Raw genomic sequence first — 4,903 nt, 5'->3', positions numbered from 1 at the left:
GGCATAGCAGTGATTGCATATAGTAGAATTTAATTCACCCACAGCCTCTAGCCGCAGTGCTGGACAACAGAGAACAGGAAGCGCCCCTTTGTGTCTCTGAAGATCTTTGTTTTTTTCCTCTCTCGCTGCAGGCTACAGCCGGGGGTCAAGTGGTTGACTTTGTGCATCACAGTTTGGAGTCTGCAGAGACTCTCCTCTGGCAGCGTTCACTCACTGTAGCAGCAGGCCGGCCGTCCACGTGAATATAAAGGAGTGGTGGGAAACCGAGAGAGGCAGTGAGAGAGGGAGGTGATGGGTGACCGGGTAACTCAATCAGAAATTATCCAAAGTTCAGTTTGTCGGGCTGTCACGTTGTGTTGAGGTCACTTGGATTGTATTCAGCAGCTGTGAACAAAGAGCTAAGGTATTACTTCTAGTATGTCTCAGTAAAATAGACATACTAGTGTAGCCGAGTGGTAAATTAATAATAATATTTTCCATTTCAGTTAACCAAATATCCATTTAAGGTTCAAAAAGGGGTCTTAAAATGTTGTTTCTTTGTTTCCATGTATGGTAAGACAAGAATGTTATTGGGTAATTTAATGTTATTGCTTGTGCTATTTCTTTGGTTATCTGCATGTTGTGTGCACTTGGAGCTGTTAATTTTATAGGTTTGTGTAGTTGCATATTGTGGTCACTGGGGGGGGGGGCAGTGCTTAAGGGTTAACTGCAGTTTTCCAAAAAAAAACACTTAACAAGAAATGCATCTTGGGACTTCCTGTTTACTTTTCTTTTTGTTGTGGATGTGGAACGGGAATGTTGTGAAGGAGTTAAATTGTTGGTAAGGAATTGTTAAATATGCACATAACTCATTGAAACATATTGTTATAATTGTAGTGCAGTGGCAAAACGTCAGTATTTTAACAAGATGATGTATTTCTTAAATGTATGATGCAAAGGACCTGTATGTGCAGCGTGGAGCGGCCATTTTCTCCATGCAAGGGATAAGTTGCGAGATCGTCTGTGTGCTCCAGTATTGCAAGTGAGCTGAGATTTCTGTGGAATGTAAGTGTTTATAAAAATGTATGTAACACTTCCACATTTTTTTTAAAGGAGCCTTGTGTGATTTAGTTCTTTGTATTTTGTTCTGCACAGACAGAGGCCACTGCCGTATTTTTGTGTTTTGTATTTCATTTCATTTCTTTTATTCCTCGTATTGTATTGGCGCATCTTTGTTTAATCGGTTATTCTGTTACTTTGCCACGTTACCTCTCGTGCTGTCGATGTTCAGTACAAGTCCATATGGCCGCTGTTTGACAAAAGTAAAGGTCAAAGGACATTTTTTTGGTTTATTCAGTCGTTATTGACAATAAAACTGCACATTAAGAACCCCAGTAATTGTGTCCTGTGTGGCTAACCATTTCCCAGGCTACACTAGACAAAAAACACACTATTTAAAAGTGTTTGCCTCCAAGTCCTAGACAAATAGCAATAAGTGTATACTGCTTGTCTTGTCAAGTACATGTAAAGCATAAACATTAAATGCACTACACTACCAAAAGTATTCAGTCACTCATCCAAGTCATTTATTTCAGGTGTTCCAATCACTTCCATGGCCACAGGTGTATAAAGGCACCTCGGCATGCAGACTGCTTCTACAAACATTTATGAAAGAATGGGTTGCTCTCAAGATCTCAGTGAATTCCAGCGTGGTCCATGAAAGGATGCCACCTGTGCAACAAGTCCAGTTCCAACATGAATGCAAACCTGTGCACAAAACACAGTCCATAAAGACATGGATAAGCGAGGTTTGGGTGGGAGAACTTGACAGGCCTGCACAGAATCCCGAACTCAACCCAAGAGAAAACCTTTGGTATGAATTAGAGTGCAGACTGCCAGGCTTTCTCATTAACATTCATGTTTGGGATGAGCCCTCATGAGCGATGTCTCTCCTTGCAATAGGGAACTTGACTCAAGTTGTTGTATTCTGGTTATATTCCTGTACTAAAGCAAGGTTCCTGAGTGTCAGTGTCATTTTGCAGTAAAACTGTGGCCCTGCAGCAGCGAGACTCCACTTAACATGACTTTGCTCAGAAGAGTTAACTGACTAAACTGAAAGCTATTTTCGGAGGCTCTCTTATTCACATGGGGTCACCACACCAGGTAGCTCCATATGTTTGATTAGGCAGATTCTTACGCCCCACAAAGGATTTGTCTCTCCTATGATCAAACCAGGGACATTTCACTTGTTAGGTGATCATGTAAACTACTACATTGACCTTAAAAAAAGCCAAAATTTTACCTTTTAATTTGCTGCTAAGTTTTTAACAACATTTACAGTATTCTCTATTTATGAAAACTGTTATTTGTTGTAAAGAGGTTTACTCTATTTTTATATAAAACAGCAGTTTGTTATTTGCTCCTCATTTAGCTCCTCTCTACTTTATGCTAATTTAGCTAATGTTAGCATGCTAATTCACTAAACTTATTTGGTAAATAAGTACTTAATGCACCAACTAGCCAATATAGGAATCTAAGAAGAATGCCCAAACTTCCTGTATAAAAAGTATAGTCTGTTTACCTGCATGAAGCTAAATCCTGCTCAAACAAGCCTCAGCCTACAAGCAGAAAAAAACAGCTTCTGCTACTAAAATCCTGTCCCTTAGCTAAAGATGCTGCATTACTCATATACAGCTATCTGTTTACAGGGATCAAAATCACAGTGAGCATCCTACAAAGCTGATGTTGGCAATGACAGCGTTGACGAGTTGCTTGCTGAACACTGAAGTCTTTGGAAAGGAGATAACAGCTTTGACTACACATACAAATACACAATAATCAACGTATTGCTGGTTTTGTTCTTTATTAAATGACATTTTCCGCCAATGAGAACTAATATAAAGTTCCATCATCTTTATTTCAAGAGTTTCAGTCAGGTTTCAGAGCTCATCACAGCACAGAAACAGCTTTAGTGAAGGTTACAAATGATCTGCTTATGGCCTCTGACAGTGGACTCATCTCTGTGCTTGTCCTGCTAGACCTCAGTGCAGCGTTCGATACTGTTGACCATAATATCCTATTAGAGCGATTAGAACATGCTGTAGGTATTACAGGTACTGCACTGCAGTGGTTTGTATCATATCTATCTAATAGACTCCAATTTGTGCATGTAAATGGAGAGTCCTCTTCACACACTGAGGTTAATTATGGAGTTCCACAGGGTTCAGTGCTAGGACCAATTCTGTTTACATTATACATGCTTCCCTTAGGCAGCATCATTAGAAGACATAGCATACATTTTCACTGCTATGCCGATGACACCCAGCTCTATCTGTCCATGAAGCCAGATAACACACACCAATTAGTTAAACTGCAGGAATGTCTTAAAGACATAAAGACCTGGATGGCCGCTAACTTTCTGCTTCTTAATTCAGATAAAACTGAGGTTATTGTACTCGGCCCTGAAAATCTTAGAAATATGGTATCTAACCAGATTCATACTCTGGATGGCATTACCTTGGCCTCCAGTAACGCTGTGAGGAACCTTGGAGTCATTTTTGATCAGGACATGTCCTTCAACGCACATATTAAACAAATATGTAAGACTGCTTTCTTCCATTTGCGCAACATCTCTAAAATTAGAAATATCCTGTCTCAGAGTGACGCTGAAAAACTAGTTCATGCATTTATTACTTCCAGGCTGGACTACTGTAATTCATTATTATCAGGATGTCCAAAAAACTCACTGAAAAGCCTTCAGCTAATCCAAAATGCTGCAGCAAGAGTACTGACAGGGACTAGAAGGAGAGAGCATATTTCTCCTGTTTTGGCTTCCCTTCATTGGCTTCCTGTTAAGTCCAGAATTGAATTCAAAATCCTGCTCCTCACATACAAGGTCTTAAATAATCAGGCCCCATCTTATCTTAATGACCTTGTAGTACCATATCACCCTATTAGAGCACTTCGCTCTCGCTCTGCAGGCCTACTTGTTGTTCCTAGAGTATTTAAAAGTAGAATGGGAGGCAGAGCCTTCAGTTTTCAGGCCCCTCTTCTGTGGAACCAGCTTCCAGTTTGGATTCGGGAGACAGAAACTATCTCTACTTTTAAGATTAGGCTTAAAACTTTCCTTTTTGCTAAAGCATATAGTTAGGGCTGGACCAGGTGACCCTGAATCCTCCCTTAGTTATGCTGCAATAGACGTAGGCTGCCGGGGGATTCCCATGATGCATTGAGTTTTTCCTTTCCAGTCACCTTTCTCACTCACTATGTATTAATAGACCTCTCTGCATTGAATCATATCTGTTATTAACCTCTGTCTCTCTTCCACAGCATGTCTTTTATCCTGTCTTCCTTCTCTCACCCCAACCGGTCGCAGCAGATGGCCGCCCCTCCCTGAGCCTGGTTCTGCCGGAGGTTTCTTCCTGTTAAAAGGGAGTTTTTCCTTCCCACTGTCGCCAAAGTGCTTGCTCATAGGGGGTCATATGATTGTTGGGTTTTTCTCTGTATCTATGAAGCGCCTTGAGGCGACTTTTGTTGTGATTTGGCGCTATATAAATAAAATTGAATTGAATTGAATTGAATTGAATTTATCCTTGAAAAATCTTGCTCACAGCAATAATGTTAGCATTATGATACAGTAAAATTAGGTTTAAGTGCCTGATTTGGTCTCAGCTCGAATGTTATTCTGGCCTAGAAACACAAACAAATGATCAATCTCACATCTATTTAATGTTTTCCTCCATGAAGCCATTTCTCCTGGCAGCACAGTGGGAGGGAGACTCGGTTCAGTAATGTGTCTTTCATCGCGAAGCTCTAATCAAGCCCCAAGGTCTCCTTCTGAATCTTGTCGCATTTTGGAACCTCATTTCCATTCCTTGTCCCCGAAGGCAAGGTAAAACAGTCCCGAGGTATATGGGCAAAGGCT

General features: G+C 40.7%; 1 long non-coding RNA gene across 1 annotated transcript; it reads left to right on the top strand.

Annotated features, from left to right (window-relative positions):
* The first annotated feature begins 688 nt into the window (after positions 1–688).
* LOC146361394 (uncharacterized) lies at positions 689–3,103 on the top strand. Its single transcript, XR_014799539.1, has 3 exons — positions 689–820; positions 939–1,044; positions 1,575–3,103. It is a non-coding gene; the product is annotated as an uncharacterized LOC146361394 (long non-coding RNA).
* The last annotated feature ends 1,800 nt before the right edge of the window (positions 3,104–4,903 follow it).

Source organism: Perissodus microlepis, chromosome 23 (genome assembly GCF_051167445.1).
Source record: "Perissodus microlepis isolate ML-2025 ecotype Zambia chromosome 23, ASM5116744v1, whole genome shotgun sequence".
Classification (NCBI taxonomy): domain Eukaryota; kingdom Metazoa; phylum Chordata; class Actinopteri; order Cichliformes; family Cichlidae; genus Perissodus; species Perissodus microlepis.
This window is presented reverse-complemented; position numbering and strand designations above follow the sequence as displayed.